The following is a 17544-nucleotide window of genomic DNA, read 5'->3' on the forward strand; positions in this document are numbered from 1 at the left end:
CTGATCGTCAATTCTTTGAATGCTTTGGAGAGAAGGTCATCCAATGTATCAGAATTGCTTTTATAAAAATCATTCAGCCATTTCTCAAGAAGAAGTCGGGGTATTTCAGTCTTATTAGAGCGGATGGCGTAGTAAATAGCATTGTGACATTCGTCGTCTTCTTCTTCAGGCAAAAGATTGCTCTTCTTGTTCAAAAACGGTAAACTGCATACTTCATATTCATTTGAGAGCAGATGTTGAAGAACTTTTACTGCAGCCGATTTGCAAGCGAGGCAGATTAAATTAACATTACCTAGATCTCCATAAGCTTTTTGTTGATATTTGCTGTGGATTTCGCTATTCACACTTATAGTTATGTAATTCACCAAACCACATGTCATTTTGTAGGAATCCAAATCATCTTCAATCACAGCATTCTTAATCGTATAGAGGATTTGAACATATAATTCCGCTTCTTTATCTATATGTTCATGTTCCGCCATGGTAACTTTGTATGCTTCTCAGTGCAGAGTGGTAATTTAAAATGCTTCTTATTATTTATCTTTTTGGAACTTCTTACCTTCTTTCGGTTTTGATGCTTTAAATTAAGGAAGATAGTTTTGCCATATCGATCTGAAATATATTATTGGTTTAATCCAGATGTTAGTTAGTGTCGAACTTTTCATTCTGGGGGATTTAAATCATAGTAAATCTGTGTTACCCTACGTAATTTCAATCTAAAGATTGAAACATCTTTCAGATAATTCTTTGAGCGATAGGAATTTTCAAAGTAGGCTGCTCAGAGAAATTCACCTGAAAGTCAGAGGGACAATTTTTATAAATTTGAAATAGAAAAAAATTTCTTTTCTAAAAAAAAATGTTATAAATATAAATTGAAAAATTTTCATGTAGAGACCACCATCTTCAATTTGCATGACAGAAAGTGTCTTTTCAAAGTTCTGCTCTTAGAACAATTGATTTTTAATTCCTTTTTTTAAATACATAAAAAGAAAATAAAATTAAATAAGTAAAATTTGAATGAAGAAACTGTAAAGATATCGGTAATTTGATATAAATTTTATATACTGCTTACAACGGAAAATTTTTAATCTATGAAGATATTTTTAAAAGTAGCTTAATTGATAGCACATTGGAATTAGCTATTCTATGCAGGAACAGTCCCACACCTTTGTTCGACGTCTTAGTATTAAAGACATCGTTGAAAAGATTTATCTTGATATAGTAGAAATATAGTACACTCCTGAGTGTCCGGTTCGTGACTATCCGTCATACGTACACATTGGAAGACATTGGAAGCGGGCCCCTGCTGCGGTCCTCCTACGTATCATGTGCAGAATACAAGTTACGACAGGAAAAGAGCAGCGTACTGCTTGTTGTTCATTGTTTCGTCAGTGTGTAACGGGTCTCAGTTGTTGCCGCTATTCCTGATTATTTCTGCGCAGTACGTACAGTATTCGTAAATTTTTCTTGGGGTTTGCTTAATGGTTTTTTAAGTGCGCCACTGTGAATATTTCAAAATGAGTGATAAACGAAAAAAAGTTGTAGTGACTATGGAGAAGAAATTATGCTCTATACAGCGACTAGACTCTGGTGTAACAGCAAAAAATATAGCTTCGGAGTTGGAAAAAGTGCACTGGGGAGGTTGGAAAAAAAATCCAACAGAAAATGAAAAAATTTGTTGCGCAAGCTAGTGAAAGTAGAATAAAAGTAAGAATAAGAAAAAGTAAACATTTTTTTTTTTTTTTATTGGTGGACAAAGAAATGAGTTCACAGAGCTTCTGCCTATCCACCTTTTTTATTATCCGGCCAACCATTCCGCCACATTAAGCCGGATACTCCGGAGTGTACTGTATGTTTCTCTTGCATACTTGTGTGCGACAAGTATTTGCATCAGCTTGATTCAATTTATATATTCATTTTGATAATGTCACAAATGTCAATTTGGATTCTTTCATCTTTCTTTTTGTTTGACATATTAAGAATTTACAGTACTATATTTACTTAACTGGTTGAGATAAAAAAATGTGAAATTTTCAATCAATTTGTTATAGTTTTTTTACTTTATATATGTATTGCTGTAGCAGTTGCATTACTCTTATCTTCTCTTTTGGATACTAGATGGCGATACTTGATTAGGCCATCCCATATGTCATCCCTTAGTGCATTGCGATTGTAATTAGAATGAGATGTGACGCTGAACTGAGTTTCCCGCCACCACATTGCCTATTAACTTATTTCATTATTGCTCGCTGTACTCGAGGCTTCGCCTGCGTTTATAAACTCTATATATAAGAGAGAAAAAGTAATATGCATATAATTTTACGTAGTTTTTTTAATTATATTCATACCCTTAAGATGTTTTAGAATCCTGAACTATTTGAATAGCAATTAATTAATTAATATTAAATATTTCAGGTAAATAAACACTCTTACTCTCAACATATTATCATATATATTTTGATATAGTTTTTTTTAGTTTGTCATATATATTTAAAGCTTACTTGGAGTTCCTTGCTCTAGAACATGGCAACGAATATTTGGTCATGTGAGAATTAGGGAAAAGTTTTAATTGATACTGTCAATTTTAAGGAATTAAAATTTAATTTAAGAGGATATAATTTTAAGATTAGGAAATCGAAAAGGGCCTTTTGTTTTAAATACTTAATACATATTATATATTTCATGAAATTATATACGCAAATATCTTAATTGCTACTTGAAATTGAATTCTTATAATTCCAAAAATTCTTTAAAGTTCAAGTCAATAACTTTCTTGGAATAAGACGCAACGTACACTCAATATAATGCCAACGCGCATGAAAATAGCTATAATTTTTGAAAATATTTTCGTTGTGTTTATTTATTATGAAAACATTTTTGGTTTCTTTAACACTTGAAAAAACACGCGTATGTGAAATATAACTAAACAGAAAAATATACTTAACACATTGCGTACGGGTTACGAGATTTCTCGTTTTTAGCAGGCCGAACGTTGTGACCGTTTCACAAGATATCTCGTTTTCGTGTTTTTTCGGCTGAATCGACGCATAACCATCCAGAGGCAAATATTTCTGTTATGTTTCCAGGGTAACAAAGCCTTACGAATTCCTATGACAAATGTTTAGTACAATAACTGAATGTCGACATTCCAAGCATGTGGAAACAATCGATCAGTATAGGCAGTAAGTACATCGGTAGATCTATACCAATCGTTTATCGTACCTTATAAAGTGCTTTATTATTGTACATTTTGTTTTTTCAAATTTCGTGTATTAATTTGTGAAGAACAGCTTTTTCAAATGTAAAAAATCTTATATAATAAATAGAGGTATAAAATATATAGTCATATTTAAGAATACTTTATGTAACTATAATAAATACGAAATGCAAATTAAAAATGTACATATATGCATCCTATTGCTTGCCAAGAATGCTTCTAGAGCCTTCAAAAAATATGCGAGTCCTGGGAGTGCGTTGAGCGCGTTTGTTTAATATTTTAACCCTTTAAAGGGCCATTTTTTTCTAGTCATATTATGTTAAAATATTTTTAGGCTTGAAATTAGAATAAGAAAGGGATTCATTTAGCTTATTAGATAAATTTAATTTGATTAATTAATTAATTTGGTTAATTAATAATGAAGTAACAAATCAAGACACATCATTTTGTGTGAGATAAATAGCTGAAGCATCTAAGTTCCTGTCTTTCTAAAAAAGTTTGTCAGAACTGATGCCAACCTACATCATTTCATACTAAGATTGATAAATTTGATGGGAAGCATACTTCCCACGGCCCTAGAAAGGGTTAACGAAAAAAAAAAAGTAAGAAAGAAAAGAGGCATTGTTATAAATTGTCTTTAAATTCGTTTTTAAAAATTAATTAAAATTAAAGAAATAGCCGAATTGAGATAAAATAAGTCACTAGAAAACTAATTTTTAAAATTTTTTTAACTAAAACGAAATAATTTTTTGTAATGATATGCTTAGAAATAATGCAGGGAAAAATGTAAAATCATTGTAAACCCATTTCACACCCCTGAAAGAGGAAGGGCGAAATAACTTTTTAATAGTGCAATTAAATCTCTTTCTATGTGCTTCTCAAAATGTGAGCCAAATATTGAAGCCGTCCAGGGTTGTGGAATTGTGTAAAATTCAAAGCAACAGACGAGCTATTTATATTTTATTTTTCCAATTTAGAAACCATTATGGATGTAGATTGCTATTATTATAGTTTTTAAGAGGCATCAATAATTGCTATTTCTTCGTATTTTCTATCAGCGCCATAATCTGGAGTGACGTAAGTAAAGATAACATTGATTAGCATTCTTTGTCAGAAGAATGCTAATCAAAGATAACAATGATTAACATTCTTCTGTCCGTATTCTAAACTTTATTTTGCTTGTTGAGATATGTGTAATAGCTTTGATGATAATAAAAACAATCTGATATACTCGAAATTGAAGCCTTGATTTCCGCTTAATTTTTAGCCACACTAGATCCGCTGTATATTATTTATTTAACCTTGTCGATTCTCTTTACTCAAAAGATACAAGATGCCTGTAAACCGATTTTTAATCAGTAGCATGCTTGGAAAAATGTACAGAATTGAATTCAGAACATTTAATATAAACCTACGATTTGCTTATAGAATAATACGTTAGCATTTTAAATAACAAATAACATCTATAGATGGATAAGAGAATTTATAACAAGTGAACTACTAAATTAAACAAAATAATAGATTCAATAGCATTCATCAAAGAATAGAGTATAAATCAATAAATAAAATAACAGTATACAGAATATAACACAAAGAATAAATCGCTATTGAGACCCTGATGGAAAACTTTTTCTGCCGAAAACAGTTTGTGCACATTTTTTAAGTTAATGATCAGTTTTTAGCATAAAGCTTTAGCATTTCACATAAAGAAGAGATCAACACCTTTTCCGAAACTACAGTATTAGTGCTTATAAGCTTTATTTATTTCTTCATCGAAAATCGATGTCGAGCAAATTTGAAAATGCAATGCTTGACATGCATAATAATTTAGAAATCGGCATATCACTGAATATTTGTGTCACTATAAAGATCAGCCCGAATTCTATAGCTGGTATTTAGCTGCAGCTTTATTCAACAAATGCTTTTTAATTGATCTTGGTTAATTAGTTACCACTATTAAAAATAGAAGAGAATGTATGTGTTGGTATACAATAGAGGCTTGACAATAGACCGAGAATTAAATTAATTAAAAATGTAAGCTTTTTTGCGTTTTTCCGCGATAACTTCCAAAGCCACGGTTAATAAAGAGATTATTTTTATCAGTTTTAAAATTTCATATTTATAATAATACCAATTTATTTTCCAATCGATTTTTTTTTTTTTGAATTTTGAATGTTATTGAAATTATCTTTTTTTGTATAATTTTTCAACAATATATTTCATTACTGCAGTGAAATTCAAACTTGGTTTCATTGTTTTATGAAATATTAGCCGCCTTTGGTGACCAGCTGGTTCTCCGGAAATATTTCTTTTTTATGTTTTCTTTTCATTATATCTCTTAGACATAACTTTATAACCATGATTTAAATACAATAAATTATTTTTAAAAAGCAAATTTTCATAAGCATTATAGTTTTATGACTTTAATAGTCTTACATATATTTTACTCATTGTTTATCAGACTTTTTTTTTTTTAATGGAAATCTGTTCCATGACACCATAGTACTATTATAAACGTAATTATCTGGTTCATCAATCTAATTTTGGCATTATTGTATCTTCCCTTTTTTCTTCTCTTCCATTTCTCTTTATCTTTTAACAATGGTAGAAAACAATGGTAGTCTGTTTTAGATCGGATAAAACAATAAAAGCGTTTTGAATTTCTGGGGAAAAAATGTAATTGATTGCGGCAAGGTGAGGAATGACGGGAGATAAGAAATGATCCTTTTTACCTGTCTTTCAACATTGGGGAAAAAAAGACCACGTGAATAAATATCTGATTAAACAATAAAAGCATTTTGAATTTTAGGCAACATTGTAATCTATTGAAGATTATCCATTTATGATTTAAAATCCTGAAATGAAGGAAAAATTTTTACGGCTATTAAATTGGTATTATTAAAAAGACAATTTTTTTAAATGTTGAAACAATGTAAAAACTACTTTTGTGCTATAATAATTTCAGATGAAGCCAAAATTTTAATTAAGGTGTATGTACACACTTGGAACTTCGAAAATCATTTAAAATACAGAATATTTTGTTATTGCTTAATAATGTTCTCTGATCCTTTAGTTTTCAAACGATACCCAGATGTTGTCAATATTCGAACTATTTCTCGAGTTATAATTATTTTTCTTGAGGTGCTTTCTTTGAAAACTCTAGTTACGTTTTTTTTAAAACTCATTTTATGAAGAATGATATTTTCCCACTATGTTGCTTCATTCAAACAATCATAACTCAACAAGAAATTAAACAAATACAATTATTTATATATCAAAATTATCTGTATGAAACAGTGGATGTTTTGTGCCTCACTCAAAGTTATGTTTATAGAAATAAGTTTTTAATAGCTATTTAAATGTTAAAATGACAGAAAAAATCTCGCTTTTTTTATTCATTGTTGATGAAACAATTATTAAAAAAAAAACTATATATTTTTATAACTTGATTGAGGCAGACAACATGAAGACTAATATTAAGCATAATTTCCAACTAGAATTGTGTGCCTGAACAAATTAGAATTTAAGATATCATGTTTAAAAAAATAGGCTAATTAGCTCATTAAATATTATGTAATTAATTAATAATTAGTGTAATATGGTTTTTTCTCACTGAAATGAGTTTAAACATATATTAATGACCTTCTGTGAAAAAACTGGATTTTTAAAGTTAAAATTTAAAAAAAAATCTTCTAGTGTGTACGTACACCTTAATTTTTAATTTATTTGAATTAATAAATTCGAATCTTCATTCATTTTGTTATTAGTAGAGGTTGTCCCTCGGGGGTGCACCTCGAAATGAGGATGAGATGCTTCCGGGATGGTGGTTGGATCTCGCTACCCTGGAGGGTACACAAATAAGTGGGGGATCTGATTCCTCCCATCGATGACGGGACATACTTCCTTCGGGGAAGGTTGTACCGTGGCCGGTGATGGCCCTTAGGACTCAACCCCAGTTTCCGCTATTGTTGCTGTTGCGGAAATCCGGTCATTCAGCCTTATGGTTTAAATCCGTGTGCCTTCGTGCCGGTTCGGAGAGTCAGTTGGTTGACTTATTAGTAGAGGTTTAATTGCATAATTTCCCACTGTTAAAATCAACGGAGGAAGGATAGTGTTTAATATGTTTTGGAATAAATGAAGTGAAGTTACAACACCCCGGAAGCTGTAAAAATCCATGAGCATGCAGCTACTTTGTGGTACAATTCGGTTTTAACGGCGACCAAAAAGAGCCAAGAAAAAAATTTGTCAAATTATAAAAATATATTGAAGTGCATTATTATTTATTATGAAAATTTTTGAACATACGAATCACATACTATATAGTTTGACGATTAAAATCGCCAAATTGGCGAAAAAAAATTTTTGGCGCTTTGTGGTCACTGTTACATCCTACAAGTACCTACTTTTTTTTAATAGCATTATGATCTTCTGTGACTTGATTCGATTAAAAATGTTAATTTATACAATAAATGAAACAAGTATAAAGCTACTAAAATAACACGGTTAAAATATAAATTACAATTTAAAGTTAAAAAAACAAGTGTAAAGCTATTAAATAACACGGTTAAAACACCTATCATAATTTAACGTTTAAAAATCAAGTGTAAAGCAATTAAAATTACAGAATTAAAATATATATCACAATTTAACGTTTAAAACATTTTGAGGCTATCATAAACATCAAGATTTAATTCAAAGTAAACAGGTTTCTTGTACTAAGTAATTTTCATGGATAACCATTGACAAACTATTTATTAGTTTCATACTATGCATCAGACTAGTTTACAAAGTGGCTGAAATTGAAAAAAAATAAACAACTATCAATATATCTATCGATTTTTATGCCATTTCATCCTAATTTTACTGTTGAGGCTATTGATCTAATTTTTGTAAATGACATGTACTGATATGATGAGAGCCAGATTCATTTATAATGTTACGAAATTTCCCGGGGTTCGTTTGGATAGTGGGAGTTATATGGTGTGGAGAACGCTCAATCACCAGGCGGCAGTAGAAAATAAAAACAACGACGTTTATTTACACGAAGACACACAGGACAGCACAAAGACGACAACTATATACAGCACACAATTATCTTCAGCCGAGACGTGCAGCATACAACAGTATACACAGCAGCTCTACTCCGTCGCTGCTCCGCTAGTCCCTGGAAGACGAGTTCTTCACCGTCGCTTCCGACTACTCTTCGACTCCACTGGTCCACGATCAATTCACATTCCGCTCACAACTACGACGACTCTGTCGCTTCCGACTTCTCCTCAATTCACCGCTGCCCGGCAGCTGCGGGTGCTTCCTTTTATAGGTCTCAGGAGGCGGGGCTAGAAGCCTCTAAAGCCAATCAGGAACGTTCGAGGCGTATCTCCGTTCCTAGTGGACGGATCGGGAAAATTCTCGATGTTTCGGGTATAATCTATTTTGGTGCCAAAGTCGCCAAGCTCTGGGACCTCCTATGGACCCGACTATGCTGGGAAGCCGCATCAAGGATTCGTAACAATAATATTGACTTTTCAAGGGTATCATGCGGAAGGTTAAAGGATTAATAAATTTGAATTATGAACATAATTGAATTTCGAAAATAATGTAACCAAAGTTTGCATCAATATATCCAAAATATATTCGATAATTAAATATGTCCATATTGTTTTGGTAGGACATTAATATATGTCATCCATGTCTAGTTGCGCAGTTTCACCAGTAAATCTATTTTTCTTCTGTAAGGGCATGATTAACAATGACAAAGACACGCAGAATGATTTTCAGGATGTGACTGCAAGTCTCTTTATAGATTTCATTAATTTATAGTAGAAATTTTTTTAAAGTGCCCTCTGTTGATCAAAATTGGAACTATTTTTATTGCAAAAATCCTTTTCCCATAGTCCATATAACGTGTATACCACGTTTTTTAAAAATCCGATGGGTAGAACGAGTTCTTGAAGGGTCTGAATAGTTCACTTTAACTATAAGCACCCTGTACATAAAATAGATTATTTAACCAGTCTTTAATTTATAAAGCTATAAACATACACAATTAACGGTAGAACATCTATATATCTTGCATATCTATGTAGCTAAGAGGTATTTGCCATAAATTTATACTAAAAGCAACATACATTTTGCCCTTTGCAAAGAGCTTCTCAGTTTCTTATAATCATGGGGGGGGGGGGCTTTTCCGTTATCAGAAACAAGACAGTCCTGCAAAAATGTTTATTTTATGCATCCATCCATCTTAACAACTTTTCTGAATAAATAAAATAATAATAAATAAAAAAAAATATATGAATTTTAGTCTTTCTGCAGATAGTGAGGGTTTCAGATTCAAGACCCGATTCTACCAAAGAACCGTCGTGTAAGCGGATCTGGTGCAGATTAAATCCGTCGGGCCAAACGTCCTCTCGGTGGTGTGGTGTGGAAGTTTGGAGAGGGGGTGCCAGCTCAGGTGTCGTCATTGTCATCTGACCGCGGTTCAGAATTACGAGGTCCGTCCCAAAAAATAGGCCTAGTTGCTTTAAAAACGGGACGTTAATATAACTAAACTAAACTGCAAGTACTGATTCGTATCACGATATTTAGAAGAACATAGTCTATGTGTTTTTAGCTACGCGGTGATGTTACGGGAATATCATTAGAAAGTTTCATATACACAATAAATAAAATTTAAGTAAGACAATTAAATCAACACGGCGTTAATGTCAGACAGTTTGACGAATCATGGATATGAAGATCTGTCATAAATATTTACCTGAAATTAAATGCTACCTATATCCCCAGTGAACCTGTTGGTCACCAGAGTGACTTGTAGTATTAAAATTAAACGTATTGGTAATTAAGATTTCGAAAGTTCTCTTGGGGATGTAACTAAGTCAAAAGCTAGTGTAAAACGATACAGATAGCAGTTTGTGTCGAAAATTGACTTATTTCCTTTTTTTGCTGAAATCTAAATAATAAGTTCGAAACAATATATAGAAAATATCATTACATTTCTCTAAACAGAATTTTTTACTACTAAACTCCTAACGTGTCACGCTGTTTAGTGGTCAATATGTGAATTTAAATTGCTACAATTTTTAAAACGCTTTTTTATATCATTTAACAAGAAATTAAAGTAAAAATTGCAAAAAAGATGAGAAAATCTCTAAATTTTTTTGTTTTTCTTTTGTAGAAATGTAGCTTGTAATGCAAAGCATTATAGTGTTTAATAAATAAAAAACCAAATGAGAACACCTACAGCCCTAGAATACATACCAAAAAAAATTATTGATAATAATAAAAGATAAAGAAATTGCAATAGGATAACACACAATATCTACTTAACAAATATTTTAGTTTGGATCTCATAAACTGTTTATATCTTTTCCCATTGTAATTTATCATTATATTTATTTATTGATTACTATCATTTCCAAACCTATCTTTTTGTTTTGTATTGTGCGTCGGTGTTAGTGCTTTATCATACGTATTTAAGGTAACATTTATTTATTTCCAGTATTGTCTATATTTGCATTTTCAGCTGTTACCTTTTTTGAAAAAGTCTTTAATTTCTCATCGCTGGTGTCATAATATAAAAACTGTTTAAAAATGTAAAACACGTTTTTAAATAAATTGTGATTTTTGATCAAAAATGTGATTTTAACATAGGCTTAAAATAACTTATTTAAAGGAACCATAAATATAAAATTTTGTTGAAAAGATACATTTGAAATTAAACGCCATCTGTATTGTTAGCAAGTAATCTGACGACCAAGTACTCTATTAATAATAAGGCAAACTTTACAGAACAGATTGTGAGAATAAGAGCTACTAAATTTAGTACAACATTCTCTGGAAGTTAGGAATGTGCATTTGAGAGCGATTTCTTCACATTTTAATTTAAAATTTAATTAATTAAAAACTAATTGAATATTACCATTATGTGAGAACTTTCGCAAAAAATTGTAAAAGAAAATAATACTACATCAGAAAATTCAGAAAAATTATTTTTTAATGGTGCCATTTTAAATATGTTGCTATATTTTAATTAATTTCTACAATTTGTGTTATTGCAGGGTGTCTATAAAAGATCTCCGGGATTTAAAGAATCATATCAAGTTAATTATATGACTTTGGTCAGATTAGTTAATTTTAAAGAAATCATTAGCTCATCAAATTTTGTTCACACCAGTTTCAGTTTGTTTTTTCAACACTAGGTAGCGTCATTAACCTTGAAGTAACGTAGCACAGGCTCATTCCATAATGCAATGCGATGGCGAAGCCACAATAAAAGACTCAATATGTTATTTGGCTTATAGAAACTGGATCTGTTACCACTGTAACCGGAAATTTCGGCGCGAGTATGGAGATAATGCGCCTACGGACAAAACCATTCATCAATGACTACGTGCGTTTAAAGAAACGGGAAATGTATTAAAACGAAATTCGTCTGATAAGCCAAGACTGCATCAGACGAGGATGTCAACAAAATCCGTACTTCATGTCAACGGAGTCCGAAAAAATCGTTGAGACAGACGAAGTTTTCAGTTGGGCTTACCCAAATCAACTGTTCATAAGGTGGTTCACAAAAGGCTAGGCCTAACAGCGTACAAGGTACAATTTGTACACGAAAATCAAACCAAAAGACAGAAACAAGAGACTAGTGTTTGCTATTACTTTACTAGACATGATAGATAGTAATAAGGACTTAAAAAAAATGTGATTTTTACTAGGCTACCTTTTATCTAAGCGGTACTGTGAGCCGACACAATTGTAGAATTTGGGGTTCACAGCTGACTCGTGAGTTCGTGGAACATCAACGTGAGTCACCGGAATTGAATGTTTGGTGTGGCCTTATGCATAACCAATTTAAACGCCTCTTCATTTTTGTAGAAAATTCCTTAATGGAGACGCCTACAGTGAAATGTTAGAGGAGTATGTTTTCCACCAGTTGGTTGATACTGAGGCGGAGGAGGGCCCTGCCTACTTTCAGCAAAATTGAGCACCACCTCACTTCAGTTTGCTCGTATGAGAAACATTGGATACTTGATTCGGCAACAAGTGGTTTGGAAGAGCTTGTCCTATTCCTTGGCTTCCAAGGACCCCGGATCTGACTCCATTAGATTTTTTTCTTCTGGAAACATGCCAAGAAATTTGTTTACGCTGAGAAAAGTCTGGATGTAAACCTCCTCAGGTAAAAGATAATTACTTGTGTGGCAAACATCACTCTAGAAATGCTGGTTAGGACATGGAAAGAGATTGCACACCGTTTGGATGGGTGTCATGCCACAATGGAGCACATATTAAAATCTACCATATGGTAAAAATCTTGATAAATTAACCTTTAAGTGCATGTATATGACATTAACCTAATTCTATGATTGAATTAAAGAAATTTGTATCAAAACCTCGGAGTTCTTTTATAGACACCTTGTATTTTGATTAATAAAATGCAACGACAATAATTTTATTTGCCGCAAAGAAATTTAAACCATTTTCACCATTTCTGCTAATTAAGGAATGAAGATTTTATTTAAATTTTGATATTCTTCCGCAATGCTGTAATTAATTTTTATTTTTATATTTCATTTCGTTAAAGGCCACCTTTCGTGTTCAGTTGATGCACCATTTTACATGCGAAAATTTATAACGAAATCTTTTATAAATAGTTTGGTTTTCGGTATCCGAAGCTAAGTATTTTTAAATTTAAAATTCAAAAGCATATAAAGATATTTCTTCTAAAGCTTCAGATTTAATCTGAAACAGGAAGCATTTTCAATTAATTCACTAATTTGATTGCTGAATGTAATCGTAAATATAAAAGTATAGTGAGTATGTTGCGACTTTCTACTGAACAGCCCGGTTTGTAAATGCAATATTTTTAATCTGCACAAACACATCTACACTACAAAAAAAAACAACAAAAAAACACAGAAAGTAAGTTAAAGTAAACAGTATAGTGGAGGGATTCCACCCTTTCCAACCGAAAGCATTGGGTGTTGGCGTAAGGGTTGCGCATAGAAAAAAACCCGATCTCAGGCTGCAGGTCTCCCGTTCAACAGCTTGTGTATAAACGCCACGGGGGAATTCTGTAAAACGCCACAAGGTGGCGCTCTCTGCTCAAGGGGAAAAAGAGGCTACAAAAGTAAGTTAAATTTTCCAGCATCAAAGTTTTAATGTACAATCTCAAATTAGGTTGCATAATTTTGTATTCTTAGAGCTTTTGTTTACTAATTTATGGGGAACGCCTTTGTTTTGGCCAAGGTGTAGCGCTTCTTCCCTGTGATCTGGGCGTCCCGGGTTCTAGTCCTGGTTGTTCTTTACCTTGTGTTCTATCTGGTAGGTGTGTGAAAGAACCTCCCTGTAAAAAGGTTGTGCAAGCGAGTGTGTGAATATCATCTTCATATGAGCATAGACTTCTGCTCTCGGATGCTCAGGGGTCTTTACCCTCAGAAGCTCATTTGCACAAACTAGTTCGTCAGCGGGCTTGTCTATGGCAAGTGCCATAAGTAACGACAACAACAGCATGAAAAAAAATATTTAGAGATTAGACAATGTATCATTTTACTTCCAATAGTGGATTACAGGAAATCGAAGTAGTGTTTAAAAATGGTTCAGCTGTAAACTTTTTCACCATTGCTTATTTTTTGAATTAAAACACTATTTTCAAAGAAATTCGATATGAAGAATAAGCAAAATTTTCGTATATTGATTATCAACAATAAAAAAAAGGAACCAGCATGAAATATTTCGAGTAACAATGAAAATTATTAGAATTTAATTACAACAATGAAAAGCATTTCTACAAAATATATCTAAAGTATTTTAACAATGAATTTAAACTAGAAAAAAAGAACTAAATTGTTATCATAAAAAAGATATAAAAAAACATTTTCAAGTGATGCAAATTTTTATATTGTAATATTTTCAAAACTTTTAAAGGAAACTGACGAAATTTCGTAATAATTAATATTTCATTAATTATATTTATATATAATTTTTTCAAAAAATAGCCCAAGATGCACATTCTTACCGTCCATAATATGTTTGTGCCGGATTTCATTGTTTTAGCAGATTCAATTTTCAGGGTTAGTTAAGAATGATGATTAGCTACATGCTGAGTAGAGCCCCATTATACATACCCACTTACACTAAATATGGATTTTGCAAATAAATAAATAAAATAAAATAAAAATTACAAGCCTGCTTAGGGAATTGTGCAGATTAAATGATATAGACAAATTTGTTTTTCTTACTACTATGATATCGTGTAACTTGATTCTATTATTGAACTTCCTGAGCACAAACAACCAATATTTCCAGCAAGCAAACTGGTCTCAAAAGACTGATAATAGAAAATTTAAAAAATGAAAGACGAAAACGATTTTTTTCATAAATAAATTTGAAATTGAGTTATTACTTAATTATGTAATTTAATTTATATACCTTTATTGACACACTTTTTGTTTTATTTGCTTTTTACATCATTAATTATCAAATTACTTAATTAATTAAACTTTGGTTAAATTATTATCTAGTCTTAAAAGAAAAATTCACTACTCCTATACAATATATTTAACCTTTCCATATTTATATTCCATATTAAGTTCACAGATGCTTTTGAATTAAAAATGTAATTAAATATGTTAATAATATATTAATATTAATTAAATTGTTAATAATACATATTGTATAATATACATACATATTGTATAATTGTAATTGTTAATAATGCATATATTAATTAAATATGTTATTAATATATAATATATGTCGATAATTAAATATGTTAAATCCAAAGTGGCATAATACATTGTTAGATAAATTTAACACCCGCTAATACATCTGACAAAATGCTTTACTAAACTGTACTAGATATTAAATACTACAGATGTGTACGACAATCCAAAAAAAGTTGAAGAAGGATTTTGTTTATTTAACGAAGCCTGAGATTAGACATTGATAATTTTTGAATGAATCTTGTTTGGTCATTTTTTTAATAAAAAATTTAATATTTTTTATTTTGAAAACTAAAAAAAAAAGTTTAAGAAAACCGATTTTTATGAAAAATGACTTTGAAAAGTTTCGATGCCAAAATGCCTTGTTCAATAAAAAAAAAAAAAAAAAAAAAAAATTAAAAAAATCGACTCTGATTTAAAATACACTCTAACCATTTGTTGGATAAATATTGTTCAAATATTATTTTTCATTCAATAATGAAATGCATTTTTTATTTTGAAAAAAAAAATAATAAAAAAATACTCACAAAACTTGATTTTTGTGAAAGGTTTCAAATCTGTTTATCCACTATTTTAAAACACACTCTGAAATTGATGCATTGATTATCAGCAAAGAAAATTGTATCATTCTTTGTATTTTTTGCTTCACGGTTATATTTTAACTGAGATTTAATTTACTTAAAGTTCTAAAATTAAAGTTAGAGAATTAATTCCATCATTCTGGCCAAACATTCAAACATTTTTGCTTTAAGTACATTTTTTAATATGTTTGCTGTGGTGCTAATTAATCATCCTTTTTCTGATTGTTTATCAGATTCGAGGATAAAACGTGACATTGAATTGCTAGATAAAGAATCTATAACAATGCTATTATCGAACTCCCTTTCCCTTTTTCTATTAATATCAAACAAATATGTTCATTTCAGTGCAGTTCGGGTTTAATTCAAATGCTCGTTTTCTCAAAATTTCAAGTGATAAGCGTTTTGATTATTTTCGGAGAAGTAATTGCTCGTAACTCAGTTCATATGACGTCACAAACACATGACAAACATAACTGCATAAATCATATAACGATGCATTTACATCATCCATTGTCCATATGTTTCTTACATCTTGCGTTGTGTATGGATATTGTTATTGTTTAGCTATAGCGAATGAGAAAAGCGACTGCACACTAGGGCTTTGCGATGATGGAACTTCATCATCGCGATATATCGTCCAACACATATCGAAATTTTTCGATATATCGTGATGTCATTATTTATTTATAGCTATTATAAGTTATAAATAAGATCGCTTTGCATACTGACTGATCAGAACGGCTCCAAATAAAATAGAGTTTCAATTTATATAATAAAAACATTTATTTTCTTTTGAAAAAATAGTTATAAATTAATTACGTTAAAACCTCTTTAATAAAGTATGTCAATGCCAAAGCAATGTCTTCGTGTTACGATTTATAGCATTGCGTCTAAAACAAGCATTTTTTTTATATTAGAATATGACAGTATTTATGGAAATATTAACAAAAATTCTGTATGAAAGTCAATAAGAATAAGGAGGGACAAAAATAAAAATTAACCGGTAAGCAAAACGAAATCAAAAACGTAAATTAATTGTGAATATCGATTTATTGTATCGTAATTTATCTTGAGCGGCTTGGCAAAAGCGGAAGTATAACAATATTTTCTTTATGCAAGTATGGTTAAGTGTGAAAATGCGAGCTGCGAATAAAAGTGTAGATTAAATCTGAATGAATCTTTTTTGCTTTTATTTCTGAAGATGAATATTTAGCGATTGAACAAGGGACAGCTTACAACCTTCTGATAACCGCAATTATTTTTCCATAATGGTATCACTCAGTTAGGGAACAGAAAACAGTCTATTCCAAAATGACAGGCTTAAAACAAGTATTTTTATATATCAGAATATGACAGTATTTATAGAAATATTAACAAAAATTCTGGACGAAGATGAAAAAGAATGAAGAGCAAGAAAAATAAACATTAACCGATAACCAAAATGAAATCGAAAACGCAAATTAATAGCGAATATCGATTTATCGTGAACCATTATTCGTGATCATAATTTCGATATATCGATATTTTTCAAAAAATCGATTTTTCAAAAATTTTGATTTTTTTTCTTGATAAATTGAAAATCGGCACAGCTCTACTGCATATACAGTACTATTTTTGAAGTTTGTACTATAGATATTAAAGATATTAAAGCTTTGCAAACCCGAATTGAATTTATAAGCCTACACAATAGTGGCTTTAAGCATTTTGCCGCTTTAAGACCTTTAATAATTTATCATTTTAATTTTACATTTCAAGACATTTTTAACATTATCAATATGCTTTACGATGCTACATGATTTATTTTATTTAAAATTTTTATTTTAATAACTTTCGAAAATAAGTTTTTATTTATTTATTTTAAAATCATTTATTTAGAAATATAAGCACTTAACTATTACAGATAATTATAGAAACGAAATAAATTTCAATGAAATTTAACACTAAAAATTTTTATTACTTACTGTAACCAATATAGCATAAGCAATAAAAGACTAATTATATATTAAAAAAATTATTTATATTT

General features: G+C 30.6%; 1 protein-coding gene across 1 annotated transcript in view; it reads right to left on the reverse strand.

Annotated features, from left to right (window-relative positions):
• The window catches only part of LOC129975663 (fatty acyl-CoA reductase 1-like), a 109682-nt gene extending 94009 nt beyond the window's left edge, over positions 1 to 15673 (reverse strand). The window contains exon 1 of the mRNA XM_056088773.1: positions 15468 to 15673. The gene's annotated coding sequence lies outside the window, so the exon portion shown is untranslated. The remainder of the gene's footprint in view (positions 1 to 15467) is intronic.
• Between the last annotated feature and the right edge of the window lie 1871 nt (positions 15674 to 17544).

Source organism: Argiope bruennichi, chromosome 7, assembly GCF_947563725.1.
Source record: "Argiope bruennichi chromosome 7, qqArgBrue1.1, whole genome shotgun sequence".
Lineage (NCBI taxonomy): Eukaryota > Metazoa > Arthropoda > Arachnida > Araneae > Araneidae > Argiope > Argiope bruennichi.